At 46.7% G+C, this 15563-nt stretch overlaps 1 protein-coding gene and 3 non-coding genes across 10 annotated transcripts in view; all 4 read left to right on the top strand.

The window, feature by feature from the left end:
* The window catches only part of LOC145530550 (uncharacterized), a 149230-nt gene that overhangs the window by 63551 nt on the left and 70116 nt on the right, over positions 1 to 15563 (top strand). For 3 of the 7 annotated variants that reach the window (XM_081552084.1, XM_081552080.1, XM_081552081.1), the window contains 3 exons: positions 1518 to 1612; positions 5405 to 5543; positions 13032 to 13171. The gene's annotated coding sequence lies outside the window, so the exon portion shown is untranslated. Of the gene's footprint in view, positions 1 to 1517; positions 1613 to 5404; positions 5544 to 12252; positions 12405 to 13031; positions 13172 to 15563 lie in introns of those variants that run through there. The other 4 variants (XM_081552089.1, XM_081552079.1, XM_081552087.1 and 1 more) reach the window with 2 other exon arrangements.
* Positions 5754 to 5846, top strand: LOC145530667 (small nucleolar RNA SNORD116). Its single transcript, XR_014071980.1, has one exon. It is a non-coding gene; the product is annotated as a small nucleolar RNA SNORD116 (small nucleolar RNA).
* LOC145530673 (small nucleolar RNA SNORD116) lies at positions 9541 to 9632 on the top strand. The gene has a single exon (XR_014071986.1). It is a non-coding gene; the product is annotated as a small nucleolar RNA SNORD116 (small nucleolar RNA).
* LOC145530666 (small nucleolar RNA SNORD116) lies at positions 13382 to 13474 on the top strand. Its single transcript, XR_014071979.1, has one exon. It is a non-coding gene; the product is annotated as a small nucleolar RNA SNORD116 (small nucleolar RNA).

The raw sequence follows: 15563 nt of genomic DNA, 5'->3' as shown, positions 1-15563 counted from the left end.
AGCTTCTTAAGGTAGGTTACTGGTTTGAAATCTTTCTTTTTTAAATGTAGATCTCAACAGCTATAAAATTTTCTCAAGTACTGCTTTTGGCATCTCATAAATTTTGGAATGTTGTGTGTTCATTTTCATTCATCTCAAATAATTTAGTAAGTTTCCTTGAGAATGTCATACTTGATTCATTTTTATTAGGAACTTGTTTCTTAATTTCCACTTATGTGTGAAATCATCTAAATTTCTTTCTGTTACTGATTTCTAGTTTAGTTTAATTCCATTGTGATCAGTGAACATACTCTGTACAATTTCAGTGTTTTAAAATTTATTTAAACTTATTTTTGGTGTTATATCTGATCTACTATGGAGTATGTTTCTTATACACTTGAGAAAAATGTATAATCATTTGCTTTTAGGTAGAGTGTTCTGTGTAAGTCTGCTCACTGTAGTTGGTTTATGGTTGTTCAGGTATTCTATTTCCATAATGATCATCCTTCTAGTTGTTTTATTGATTATTAAAAGCAAAACATTAAAAGTATCCAAATATTGTAGAGTTGTCTGTTTCTTCAGTTCTGTGCAATTTTGCTTCATATATTTTGGAACTTTGTTGTTAGGTGTGTAAATGTTTATCATTGCTTTATCTTCTCAATGGATTTGACTCTTTCATCAATGTTTAATTGACCCATGTAACAATTTTTGTTTGAAGACAAATTTTTTCTTATATTGGTATAGTCACTCTAGCTGTCTTTTGGTTACATGTTATGTGAAATATTTATTTCATGCTTTAATTTTGAACAAATCTGTGTCTTTGAATCTGAAGTATGTCTCTTGCAGATAACATAGTTGGATCATGTTTTTAATCCATTTTGCCAATCTCTGCCTTTCACTTAAAAATTTTAAACCATCTCTGTTTAAAGTAATTACTGATAAAGGAGGACAACCACTATTTTGCTGTTCATTTTTTCTGTAATTTTTTTTTTTTTTGGTCTTCAATATTGCGTATTTTGTGTGAAATAGATACTATTGGGAGTACCATTTCAAATTCTTTATTTCCTTGTTTTTACTATATGTCTTTAAATTATTTTTCTTAGTGGTTGCCCTGGGGATGACAATTAACTTCCTAATTTATAATAAAGTAGTTATGATTAATAACAATTTCAGTAATGCATAAAATTTTTGTTGGCCACATTGCTCCATTTCCCCTATATGTTGTCATTGTCACAAATTATGTCTTCATACTTATGCACTCATCACCACAGGCTGATGATTTTTGTTTTATGCCTTTATTTAAACACCATATAGGAAAAGAGTTACAAAGATATATTAATACTGGCTTTTATATTTGCCTGTGTAGTTACCTTTACTGATGTTATTTATTTCTTGATGCAGATTTAAGTTATTGTATATTGTACATTCATTTAAGATTGACTCCCTTAGACATTTCTTGTAGGGAAAATTTACTGTCAAAGAACGTTCTCAGTCTTTGTTAATCTGAGAATGTCTTCATTTCTCCTTCATTTTTATAGGGCATTGTTGTCAGATGAAGAATTCCCAGTTGAATAACTTTTTGACTCAGACTTTGAAAGTGCCATCCTACTGCCTTCTGAAACCATGTCGTATGGTGAGAAATCACTTTTGTTTTTTTGAAGATCACTTCTGTGTCTCTTTATTGCTGTTTTGGCTTTCTATTTGAACAGTTTCATAATGATGTGTTGTAGTATGAATCTGTTTAAATTTATCCTATGTGGACTTCTTAAGTTTGTGATTTTTCTTCAACTTTGGGCAGTTTTGTCTATTATTTCTTGAAATATAGCTTCTGCTCATTCGTTTCTTTTTCTCTTGACTCTTGCTATTTGTATGTTAGTACACTGGATGGTAGCCTCATATTACTTTTAGGCTGTATCTTAAAAAATAAATTTTCTCTTCCTATAACTGGATAATTTGAATGATTTATATTTTTTAGTTGTTTTTTTTTTTTGTCAGTTCAAATTTGTCATGGAGGCCTTTTTGTGAGTTTTTTAATACTTGCAATTATACTTTCAACTCCAGAATTTCTACTTGATTTTGTTTGAAAATTTTCTGTCCCCTGATTGATATACTTATTTCATGAGATAGTGTTTGTGGGAATCATCTGGTTCTTAAAACTACTTTCCATTACCTTTTGCAGCATGTTTAAAGTAACTGATTTAAAATATTTCTCTGTTGAGTCCAGTGTCTTGACTTTGAGTTTCTATTGCTTGTTCTTAATTTTTCCTTCTGTGTGAGGGACATGCATGTTTCTTTGAATGTCCAGTATTCTGGTACTTTTATTTTGAAAATTGGACATTATGCATATCATAATTTGGCAACTTTGGAAGTCAGACAATCCATTTTCCCTGTGTTTGTTGTCCTTGTTGATGAAGTTGTTTGTGGTAGCGTTCACTGAAGATTTTTTTCATTAGATTCGGTTCAGTTCAGTCACTCAGATGTATCTCATTCTTGGCGACCCCATGGACTGCAGTATGCCAGGCTTCCCTGTCCATCACCAACTCCCGGAGCTTACTCAAACTCATGTAAATAGAGTCAGTTATGCCATCCAACCATCTCATCCTCTGTCGTCCCCTTCTCCACCTGCCTTCAGTTTTTCCCAGCATCAGGGTCTTTTCCAACGAGTCAGTTCTTCACATCAGGTGGCCAAAGTATTGGAGTTTCAGCTTCAGCATCAGTTCTTCCAATGAATATTCAGGACCGATTTCCTTTAGGATTGACTGGTTTAATCTCCTTGCAGTTCAAGAGACTCACAAGAGTTTTCTCCAACACCACAGTTCAAAAGCATCAATTCTGTCCATAATTCTTCAGGCACTCTGTCTATCAGATCTAATCCCTTGAATCTATTTATTGCTTCCATTGTATAATCATGCGATACTTGATTTAGGTCATACCTGAATGGCCTAGTGGTTTTCTCTGCTTTCTTCAGTTAAGTCTAAAGTTTGCAGTGAGTTCATTTTCTGTGTCACAGTCAGTACCTGGTCTTGTTTTTGCTGATTGTCGAGAGCTTCTCCAGCTTCGCCTGCAAAGAATGAAATAATCTTATTTCAGATTTGACCCTCTGGTGTTGCCATGTGTAGAGTCTTCTCTTTTGTTATTGGAAGAGGGTGTTTTCCATGAGCATTGCATTCTCTTGGCAAAATTGTGTTAGCCTTTGCCCTGCTTCATTTTGTACTACAAGACCAAACTTGCCTATTATTCCAGGTGTCTCTTGACTTCCTTCTTTTGCATTCCAGTCCCCTATGATGGAAAGGACCTTTTTTTGGTGTCCTTTTAGTTCTAGAAGGTGTTGTAAGTCTTCATAGAACCATTCAACTTCATCTTCCTTGGATTTGTGATTGAGGCATAGACTTGGATTAGAGTGATATTGAATGGTTTGCCTTAGAAATGAACTGAGATCATTCTGTTGTTTTTGAGATTGCACCCATGTACTGCATTTTGAATTCTTTTATTGACCATGAGGGCTATTCCATTTCTTCTAAGGGATTCTTCCCCAGAGTAGTAGATAAAATGGTCATCTGTATTATTCACCCATTCCCATCCATTTTAGTTCACTGATTCCTAAAATGTCTGTGTTCATTCTTACTATTTTCTGTTTGACCAATTCCAATTTACTTTGATTTGTGGACCTAACATTCCAGGTTCCTTTGCAATATTGTTCTTTACAGCATCGGACTTTACTTTCACCACCAGACACATCCACAATTAGATGTTTTTTCCATTGTGGGCCAGCCTTTTCATTCCTTCTGGAGCTATTTCTCCACTCTTCTACAGTAGCATATTGGGCACCTACCGACTTGGGGAGTTCATCTTTCAGTGTCATATCTTTTCCCCTTTTCATATTGTTCACTGGATTCTAAACACAAGAAGCCAAAGTGGTTTATCATTTTTTCTCCAGTGGGCCACATTTTGTCAGAACTGGCCACAGTGACCCATCCATCTTGGTTGGCCCTACAAGGCATGGCTCATAGGTTCACTGAATTAGACAAGGCTGTGATACATGTGATAAATTTAGTTAGTTTTATGTGATTATGGTTTTCTTTCTATCTGCTCTGTGATGGATGAGGATAAGCGGCTTGTGGAAGCTTCCTGATGGGTGGGACTAGCTATGGGGAAAACTGGGTCTGGCTCTGGTAGGCAAGACCATGCACAGTAAAACAGTGACAGACGTCACTTTCTTGGGCTCCAAATCACTGTGGCTGGTGACTGAAGCCATGAGATTACAAGGTGCTTGCTTCTTGGAAGAAAAGCTATGACAAAATTAGACAGAATACTAATGATTAGAGACATCATTTTGCTGACAAAGGTCCATATACTCAAAGAGATAGTTTTTCCTGTAGTCATCTATGGATGTGAGATTAGGACCATAAAGAAGACTGAGCAGTGAAGATTTGATGCTTTCGTACCATGGTATCAGAAAATACTCGTGAGAGTCCCTCAGACTGCAAGGAAAAAACCAGTGAATCCTAAAGGAAATCAATCCTGAATATTCACTGGAAGGTCTGATGCTGAAGCTGAAGCTCCAATAATTTGGACACCTGATGAGAAAAGCCAACACAATGGAATAGACCCTGTTCTGGGAAACATTGAAGGCAGGAGGAGAAAGGGACAAAAGATGATGAGAAGGTTGGATGGCATCACTAACTCAATGAACAAAGATTTGAGAAAACTTCAGGAGATGATGAAGGGCAGAGAAACCTAGCAAACAGTATTTCATGGGGTCACAAAGAGTCGGACATGACTGAGTGACTGGAGAGGAGGCCAGCGTGGCTGCAGGTAGTAGGAGTCAGAATAGATCCCAGCCACGCAGGGGGGGGATCTGGTTTGAGTAGGTGTGTTTTTGATGCGGTTCCTGCTCTGAGTGCCAAAGTTGGGGCTGTGCTGATGTTGAGGCCAAAGTGAGGAAGCTTCTGTGGTTTCTAGTTGTAGCCCCAGGCCCTATCTGAGGACCCCACCATTGCAGCCCTTTGATTTGGTGAGATTCCTGAGTGCCTGGTGGGTTGCAGTGGTTGCAGAGGCCTGGTGGACCGAAGCCAGGGGACAACAGCAATAGGACTCCATGGAAATGGCACGTGTGTTCAGATACCAGGGCCTTTGCATGGGGACTCTGAGACACAGAGATACCCAGAAGGAGTTCCAGAGGACACTCAGCCCCACATCAAATCCCCCACCACCCATGCACGCTCAGTCAGACAGACACCAACAGGCACTTGAAGCTAATTTGCTGCACTCTATTGACAGATATGTATCCAGTTGTACATAAGGGATCTGTACAGTTGGGTAGCAGATATAGGCCTTCCCCCCAAGAAGCAAGCACATTGATGTTGCCCAGTGAGAGACCGGGTACACATCTGAAGCCTGCCTGTGCTTTCTGTCCACTTGTCAGGTGAAGTTGCCCGGTATGACTGTCCATCACCCAGGAGACGAAGCCCCACCCATGAGGTGGTGACTCGAGGTGCAAGGGAGTCCGGCGAGAAGTGTGGCGGCCCAGGTTGCTGCCACTGCTTTTTGGATCACCAAGTACGGTACGCCTTCTCCTGCCTCAAGACGTGCCGTGGATTTCAGGTTTCCTGGGACCGCCTGAGTGGCTGTACATATGGGGGGATGATTCCTCTTGCCAAGAAGCTTGGGGGCTCTGAGTTCCCCCAGGTTCTGTGGAAATCCCAGGTCACTGGCTCCTCCTGGGAATGGCCCTGCCTGCCCTGTGGAGGTGGGCAGCGAGCCAGCACGTGCTCGGATCGATGATGACACCCTCACATGCATTCCTTGGAAAATCTGAACAAAATGAGTGAGAACTCACTACCGTCTCCTCATCGAAACTGAGGTCCAGCATGTTGCTGCCCCTGGAGATATGGGAGGGGCTGGTTAGCCGTGAGGGCCAGCTATATCTGTGTCACACACATACAGACAGCACCCCGGTCACCACAGTTTGTTAGGCTCCCATCTGAGCGTGGACTGTGGACAGGCATTTGAGTGGACTTCAGAGTGCCAGGCCCTTGGTAATGACTGTGATGGGCAGAGGAGGCTGCCAGCTTGGCAACTGGTGGTAGGAGTCGCAGTAGATCCTGGCCTAGGCCCATTGAGCTCTTGGCTTGAACAGGTGTGTTTTGTCCCAGTTTCTGCTGCAAGTGCAGTAGCTGGGGCTGTGCTGATGTGGAAGCCAAAGTGAGGAAGCTACAGTGGTTTCTGATTGCAGCCCCAGGCCACATCTGAGACCTTCACCATTGCAGCCCTTTAGGTTGGTAAGATTTTTGAGAGCGTGGTAGGATTCTTGAGGGTGTGGTTGGCTGCAGTAGTTGCAGTGACTTGGTGGACCAGTGGCATTGACGAAAGGCAATTGGCTTCATTTCTGCAGTTGGCAACTCCTTTGTTGCAACTCTTGGCACAGTGCTTGATCTGTGGAGGCCACCGTGGACTGTGGTGAGGTCCCAGCTCTTCATTCTTCCTGTGGCTTAGCCAGAGTACCTCGGAAAAGCATAGAGCGGTGAGGAAAGTTGCAGTGTGATTTACTGGGATGAACTGTTGCCCTGAGGCTACAGGCACTGTCTTTGTGTTTCCAAGGATACTTTGGTCCCCTTGAAGGTGCCCTTGGCTCCCTGCAAAAGAGAGGGCCTGCTGGTCCTCAGGAGACTTTTGTGGCTTTGGTGGCCTGATACCTGAAGAGGCATACTCAAGGGTATCTTGCAGGGGCCTTAAAGAGTTCCATGTACTGAGGCCTGCCTACCAGCCAGTCTGGGTAGAACTGAGGTCTGTGCACATGCCTGTTGGTCCTTTTGGCTCTTGGACTTGGGATTTGCAAGATGTAAGACTTCCTAAGGGATGGGGCAAGATGGCCAGCCCAGGTGGGACTCAGGTGTTTTCCACCCTGCAGAGAAGTATCATCCACTGAGGCAGTGGTTGTGGTAGAGTTTGGGCCTTGGTTGGCATGCCAAGCCTGCCTCTATGGTATAGCCAGTGGCTGCCCTACTATGGTTCTGGGAAGCTTGCACAGCAAAACTCTTCTCTTGACATTTCTCACGTCTTCCTGGAAGCAGCCTTGGTGTCCTAGGTGGACTTGGTAGTTTTGCTGTGGCGGAGAAGAGGTGCTGGGCAGAATGGCGTGGGTCGACTAATCAAGGCCTTCTTACCTCTGTGGGTCTTTCTGGGTGCTGATTGTCCCTTGGGTGAGCAGGGCACCTTGAGGCTTCTGATGGGGTTGGCAAGCCCTGGGGGCAGGAGCAATTCAATCTGGATCAGGCCCTGGACTAGGGGAGCTTTTCCTCGGGTGTGGTTGGTACCCAGGGCCCTGTGGGCTGTGGATCTGAGCATAATCTGACTGCTAAAGGGCCCCAGTTTCTGTGGGAGTGACCCCGGAACCCTAGTACCTGAGGATGACCACCTCCCATCTTCACTTTCCAGCGGAGCACTGGTGAGTGATTGGACAATCAGCCGGACGAGTTGCTTGCCCTGAGTTATTTTAGCCTTTTGAGGGTGTGGTGGGCCTTTTCTGCTCCGAGGCCAAGTTCATGGAATCATCTGCCTTCTCAGGAAGCGTCACTTGTACCTTGAGGAGGTGGGACTTGTGAGAAAGAACAACTCCATGTAGCAGCACTGCCGTGGCCTCAGGATACATGGCAGCTCCACAGAGGCTCCGCTTGCCGGCTTTGAGCGCTCAGGTTCCTGTGCTTTGCTCAGAGGGCATGGATTTTGGAAATCAGGAGCCCATGCACTATGTGAACAGCTCCTCGGGGTGAAAGTTTGCATGGGGCTTGTGGAAGGTGTCAGGCGTGATCTGCCATATTGTGGGAAGGCTAGACGTCAGGGTTCTGTGGAGAAGGCATACCTTTTCAGGCAATGAGGCATTTACAAAGGGGCTCAGCCTGTACAAGGAGACAACCAGGAGTTCCAGATGCACACCCAGAATCCTGGAAGCTCATCTTTGTACACTGGAACACACACACTCAGCCCAACATCAAGCCCCTCACCACAGACACTCAGCCAGACAGGCACACACAGATAATATATCCTAACTTCTACAGTCTGCTGACGCATATGATCCACTGGTATGTAAGGGATTGAGGCAGTTAGAAAGCAGATGAAGGCCTTCACCCAGGGAGCTGTCAGCGTGGATGTTATTCAGAGAGAATGGGATGCACATCTGAAGCATGCCTGTGCTTTTCAGTTTTCAGGAACAGTTGCCGGGTATGACTGTCCGTCACCCAGGAAAAGAGGCCATGTGTGTTAATGTGTTGACTCGAGGTGCAAGGGAGTCTTGTCAGAAGTGTGATGGGCCCAAGTTGCTGCCACAGCTTTTTCGATCACTGTGGAGGGTACACCTTCCCCCTTTTGGATTAAGGGTTCCGTGGGTTCCATGGGATTGCCTGAATAGCTGTAAGTGTGGATGGACCGATCCTCTTACCAAGAAGCCTGGGGGCTCTGAATTGCCTAGCTGCTAGAGGACTCCCAGGCTCACTGGCTCCTCCTGGGAGCAGCGCTGCCTGCCCTGCTGAGGTGTACAACGAGCCACCTAGGCCTCTCGGGGAAAGTACCCTTGTTCCTGAAGGAAGGGGGACCTATGGGCGAGGACACCTGAACTGTAGTACAAGCTGGCATGGTCTCAGGGTAGGTGGCAGTCACACAGTTGCTCTGCAAGGTGATCTTGGGCAGTCAGGTCCATGTGCTTTGATCAGAGGGTGGGTGTGATGGGGATCAGGAGCCCAGAGCCTGTTTCAACAGGCTCTCTGGATGCATATTGTATGGGGCTTGTGGAAGGCGGCATGCCTCATCCACCATTTTGTGTGATGGCAGGAAGTCAGGGCTCTGTGGAGAAGTCATGCCTATTCAGGCTCCAAGGCCTTTGCAAAGGGGCTCTGACACACAGAGACACCCAGGAGTTCCAGAGGCACACCCAGAATCCTGAGAGTATATCTTCATTGGTAGAACAGAACACACACGCTCAGCCTCACATTGAATCCCCTGGCCACACACGGCTGTCAGAGAGACAGACACCCACAGGCACTTGAAGCTAGTTTCCTACACTCCTGGTGACAAATAGGTATCCAGTCGTATGTAAGGAATCGAGGCAGTTGGGGCTCAGATTCAGAACTTCCCCCAGAGAACCATGGGCATCAGTATTGTTCAGTGAGAATGAGGGAACACATCTGAAGCCTGCCTGTGCTTTCTGTCCACTTGTCGGGTGATGTTGCCAGGTATGACTGCCCGTCATCCAGGATACAAAGCCCCACCCGTGAGGTGGTGATTCAGGGTGCAAGGGAGTCCAACAAGTGTGGTGGGCCCAGGTTGCTACCACTACTTTTTGGATCACTGAGCATGGAATGCCTTCAGCTGCCCCAAGATGTGTCATGGATTTACGGTTTCCTGGGACTGCCTGAGTAGCTGTAAGTTTAGATGGGCTGTTCTTCTAGCCGATAAGCCTAGGAGCTCTGAGCTCCCCCAGCTGCTGGAGGGCTCCCAGGTCACTTGCTCCTCCTGGGGGTTGCCCTCCCTTCCTGGCTAAAGTGTACAGTGAACCAGCAGATGCTCAGATGGATGATGGCACCCTCACATGTGTTCCCTGGAAAATCTGAACAAAATGAGTGAGAAATTGATACCATGTCCTCATCGAAACGAGGTCTAGCACATTGTCTCCTCTGGGGCTAAGGGCAGGACTAGTTAGGAGTGAGGCAGCTTCAACTGTGTCACACACATGCATAGAGCACTGGGGTCACCAGCACTTGTGAGGCTTCTGTCCGAGGGTGGTCGTGTACAGATGTTTGAGCGGTCTTCTTGGAATGCGAGCTGCATGGTGAATGCCACTGAGGAGCAGAAGAGGCTTGTCCAATGGTGGTAGGAGTCGCAGTAGATCCTGGCCTAGGCCCATTGAACTCTTGACTTGAAAAGGCACATTTCGTCCCAGTTCCTGCTATGAGTGCACTAGTTGGGGCTGTGCTGATGTGGAAGCTGAAGCAAGGAAGCTTCTGTGGTTTCTGATTGGAGCCTCAGGTCAGATCTGAGGCCCTCGCCATTGCAGCCCTTTGGGTTGGTGAGATTCCCGAGTGCCTTGTGTACTGTAGCAGTTGCAGGGACCTAGTGGAACATTGGCAGGGGCAAAAGGAAACAGGCCTAGTTTCTGTTCTAGGCAGTTCCTGTATTGCGACTCCTGTCACAGTGTTGAACCTTGCAGGACACTGTGGACTGTGAGGTGGTCCTATAACCATACATTCATCCTGTGGGTTGGCCAGAGGCCTAGAGCAGAAAGGTTGTGTGCTGGAGTCCTGCTCCAGTGGATCCAGGAGTACCCAAGGGATGAATGGCGTCGGCAAGAGGAAAGAATCCCACAGAGTCTCTTGAAGGTCCAATGACAATCTCTCTCTCTATTGCTCTAAGTCTCTACTTATATAGCACATGTTTTGGGTCAATAACCTTTGTAATGATTCTTGCAATATTTTCCTCTTCAGATGAATTATCTCCTGATTCTAAGATGTACTAAAGGTTCTTTCCTGGTCCTTTGTTACATTTTGGTTACATTTTTTACCCAGAAACCTATTCTTATTTTACTAAAAACATAATCTATGATATCATAAATCATATTGTTTTATCTACTTATTTTGTACAGTCTGCTACTTCAGCGAATACAGCTTCTTGCTTCAGCAAATAAGCACTATAGTGATATCTAAGGTGAAAAATTTCTCATAGTACAGCCATTGTCAGTGGTGGTCTGTTTACCGTCTACCCATATACCACAAGACTATTTCTGGCAGGAACAAGTCTTTTACAGTCTACCCTGAAACCACCTACAATGTGACTCACATATTTCCTTTTGTCTGCGCTCAGATTCTGGGAGGCACAAATATCACTAACGTCCCAATCTTTTGAGAAAAGGCAATTGGCTTAGTTTCTGTAATTTTCCCTGATACATGACCCAAGTTTCCCAGTCATGAGTACTAGTCTCCTCATGAAGCCAGGTCACAATAGGCTTAGGGCTTGTTTTTCAAATGAACATGGCCTTATTCCCTGGCTGAGTGTTAGCAACCCATCAGCCAGGGGCCTCAGTAAGTTAAATCATTTTGGGATTATTTCTTTGGGACAGAGGATCATCTTTCTTTTCCCTGAACTCTCATGAACTCACTACAGAAGCCCCTTTAAATCCTGCCAACAAAAAAAGAAACACAGCTAGCCACAACAAAAGCATAGAAACAGGAGTGAAGGTTCTGATCCTGGAGAGAAATGGCTGTGCAGTTTCTTTTTGAGAGGTGCCATGACTTTGTCATCTGGCAGTGGTTCCAGAATGGCTCCTAACAGTTGTGCAGTTGAGGAAAGGTGCAGTGTGATTTCCTGGGACAATCTGTCCCCTGAGGCTTCAGGAACTGTTTTTGTGTTTGCAATAATATGTACTTGGTCATTTTGGAGCTGCTCTCAGCTGGGTCCAGAGGACAGGACATTGCTGGTCCTTGGGAGGTTCGGTGATAGGTGACCTTTGTGGCCTTGGTGGCCTGATGCCAGAAAAAGGACTTTCAAACTGTATCTTTCGTGCTTTGAAGAGTTGCAATAACAAGGCCTAGGAGCCAGCCCTGTGGGTGGTAATAAGATATGTGCACATGCCCCTGCCCCCCCCCCCCGTTAGCCCTTGGGACTGGAATTTGCAAAGTGTATGAGTTCCTGAAGAATGGGGCCAGCCAGATGGCCCGGATCCCACCCAGGTGTTCACCACCCTGGCAGTGACGTATCAACCTTGGGAGACCATGGTTGTGGTACAGATCCGGCATTGATTGGCATACCTAGGCTGCTTCGATATAGCAGCCATTGGCTCCCCTGACATGATGGTGGAAAACCTGGCAAATCCAAGGTCTTCCCCTGCCTCTTTTTCTGGAATCTTCCTGGAAGCAGCCTTAGTGATCTGTGAGCACTTGGTGGTCTTGCATGGTGGAGACAAGGTGCCAGGCGGAATGGCATGGTGTTGCGTAACCAAAGCCACCTTCTTCCTGTGGGTCTTGCTAGGTGCTTGTTGTCCCTGTGTGAGCAGAGCCCCTAGAGACTTCTGATGTGGGTGAGTCACCCTGGGGGGGCAGGAGGAGTTCAATTTGGACCAAGTCTTGGCTTTATGAGAGCTTTCTCTAGGGTGTGGTTGGTACCCAGGGCCCTGCAGGCTGTGGATCTGAGCATAATCTGGCCAGGAAAGGGGCCCATTTCTGTGGTACTGACCCCTGGATCCTGGTACCTGGGGATGATAACCTCTTGTCTTGTACTTTCCAGCAGAGCCCCAGAGAGTGACTGGACTAATTGGACAGGAGGAGGTGCATGCCCTGTATTCTTTTGCTCTGAGAGGGTGTGGTGGGCTGTATCTGGCCCGAGGCCAAGTTAGCCACACTTTAGGCCTTCTCCAGAAAGTTTCCTTGTTAGGGGAGGAGGTAGGACTTGCGGCAAGAACACCTGAGCTCTAATAGTAGCTGGGGATTCTCAGGGTAAGGGACGTTCACACAGATGCTCTGCAAGGCAACCTTGGGTGGTCAGGTTCCTGTGGTTTGGTCAGACAGCATGGGTCATGTAGATCGGGAGCCCAGAACCTACGTCAACAGCCCCTCAGTGAAATTTTGTATGGGGCTGGAGGAAGGTGCCAGGCGTCATCCCCCATTTTGTGGGAGGGCGGGATGTCAGGGCTCCGTGGAGAAGATGTGTGTGTTCAGACACCAAGGCCTTTGCACAGGGACTCTGAGACACGGAAATACACGGAAAGAGTTCCAGAGGCACACCCGGAATCCTGAGAGCACATCCTTGTTGGTACGCTAGAACACACATACTTAGCCCCACATAAGTCCCCCGACACCCTTGCACACCCAGTCAGACAGACATCCACAGTCACATGAACCTAACTTTCCGCACTTGTGCCAACACATAGGTATCCAGTCATACATAAGGGATACTACAGTTGGGAAGCAGAAAAGGCCTTCACTCAGGGAACCATGGGCATTGATATTGCTTAGCGAGAAGCTGGGTACACATCTGAAGCCTGCCTGTGCTTTCTGTCCACTTGTCAGGTAAAGTTGCCTGGTACGACTGTGCATCACACAGGAGACGAAGCACCACCCACGAGGGGGTGACTGGAGGTGCAGGGGAGTCCGGCGAGAAGTGTGGCGGGCCCAAGTTGCTGCCAGTTCTTTTTGGATCACTGAGAATGGTATGCTTTCCCCTGCCCCAAGACGTGTCATGGATTTCGGCTTTCCTGGGACTGCCCGAGTGGCTGTCCGTAAGGGGGAGCCATTCCTCTTGCTGAGAAGCCTGGGGTCTCTGAGTTCCCCTGGCTGCTGGAGGACTCCCAGGTCACTGGCGCCTCCTGGGAGCAGCCCTGCCTGCCCTGCGGAGGTGGGCAGTGAGCCAGTACGTGCTCGGATCGATGATGACACCCTCACATGCATTCCTTGGAAAATCTGAACAAAATGAGTGAGAACTCACTACCGTCTCCTCATCGAAACTGAGGTCCAGCACGTTGCCTCTGTTGGGGTTAAGGGCGAGGCTGGTTAGCAGTGAGGGCATCTCTGACTGTGTCACACACACCCATAGAGGAGCCAGGTCAGCACCATTTGCGAGGCTCCCGTCTGAGGGTGGGCCATGTACAGATGTTTGAGCGGCTCTTGGAATGCGAGGTCCATGGTGAAAGGGACCGAGGAGCAGAAGAGGTAATTGGCTTGTCCAGAGGTGGTAGCTGTTGCAGTAGATCCTGGCCTTGGACAGATGAGCTCTTCACTCAAAAAGATGCATTTCCTCCAAGTTCATGCTGCGAGTTCACTAGTTGGGGCAGTGGTGTATGAAAGCTGAAGCAAGGAAGCTTCTGTGGTTTGTGATTGGAGCCCCGGGTGACATCTGAGGCCCTCACCATTGCGGCCCTTTGGGTTGGTGAGATTCCTGAGTGCCCTGTGGACTGCAGTGGTCGCAGGGACCTACAGGAATGGTGGCGGGGCGAAAGGTAATAGGCTTCGTTTCTGCCCTTGGCATTTCCTGTATTGCAACTCCTGTCACAGTGCTTGAGTCTTGAAGGCTGCCATGGCCTGTGCTGTGGTTCTAGGCCTACAATCCTCCTGCGTTTGGCCTGAGGCCTAGAACAGAATGGTTGTGCAGGTGAGGAAAGGTGCAGTGTGATTTCCTGGGACATTTTCTCCCCTGAGGCTTCAGGCACTGTCGTTTTTTTCAATGATACATACTGTGGTCCTTTTGGAGCTGCCCTTGGCTGGGTACAGAGGAGAGGGCATTGCTGGTGCCTGGGAGGCTTGGTGATAGGTGACCTCTGTGGCCTTGGTGGCCCACTGCCAGAAGAAAGACTCTCCAATTGTATCTTTGGTGCCTTGAAGAATTGCAGTAACAGAGGCCAAGGAACCAGCCCTGTGGGCGGTAATGAGGTGTGAGCACATGCCCCTTGGCCCTCCTATGGCCCTTGGGTCTGTAATTTGCCAAGTGTATGAGTTCCTAGGATGGAGCCAGCCAGACAGCCCAGATGGCACTCAGGTGTTAACCACCTTGGCAGTGAAGTGGCAGCCTTTGAGCCCTGTGGTTGTGGTAAATATTGCCATTGGTTGACATACCAAGGCTGCTTCAGTCTAGTAGCCGGGGCTCCCCTGGCTCTATGGTGCTGAAATGCTGTTGCTGAGTCATGAGAGACACCAGGATTCTTGGCATTCCGGAGGAGAGGAATTAAATCCAGGCCAGATGATGAAGCTTAATCGCTCAGAGTTTTTGTGTGATAAAGTTTTATTAAAGTATAAATGAGATAGACAAAGCTTCTGACATAGATATCAGAATTGAGTAGAAAGAGTGCCCCCCTTCTAGTCTTTAGCAGGAAATTATATAACTAATATCAGGCTACTAATTAGAGAAAGGAAATAGCTCAAAACTCAGAGCGCATCACCAGGCCCCTCACCTACAACATGCACCTTGAAGGAACCTTGGCACAATGTGAGTCAGCCTGGGCCATAAAAAGATTGACATGAATTTTGAAGAAAGGCAGGTTTCCATGGAAGTACATAATCTTATTAACGTAGACTTCACGCATGCATGCTAAGTTACTTGAAGAAGTGTCTGACTCTGTGCGACCCTATGGACAGCAGCCCGCCAGGCTCCTCTGTCCACACGATTCTCTAGGCAAGAATACTGGAGTGGGTTGCCATTTTCTTCTCCTAATGTAGATTAGGAGAACAATTGTATGAGTAAAACATACTCATTTGTTGAGCCATTACAGGTTCTGAATCTTAGGAGGAACTGACTTGAAGGAAGACAGTTCAGTTCGCTTCAGTTCAGTCTCTCAGGTGTGTCCAATTCTTTACGACCCAATGGACTGCAGCACGCCAGGCCTCCTTGTCCATGACCAGCTCCCAGAGTTAACTCAAACTCATGTCCATCGAGTCAGTGATGCCATCCAACCATTTCATCCACTGTCCTCCCCTTCTTCTCATACCTTCAATCTTTCCCAGCTTCAGGGTCTTTTCAGATAAGTCAGTTCTTTGCTTCAGGTGGCCAAAGTATTGGAGTTTCAGCTTCAGCATCAGTCCTTCCAATGAATATTCAGGGCTGATTTCCTT

This window comes from Giraffa tippelskirchi, chromosome 12 (assembly GCF_054371585.1).
Source record: "Giraffa tippelskirchi isolate mGirTip1 chromosome 12, T2T-mGirTip1v1.2.pri, whole genome shotgun sequence".
Taxonomy (NCBI): domain Eukaryota; kingdom Metazoa; phylum Chordata; class Mammalia; order Artiodactyla; family Giraffidae; genus Giraffa; species Giraffa tippelskirchi.
Note: the sequence above shows the minus strand (reverse complement) of the source record. Positions and strands in the feature narration are given on the sequence as shown.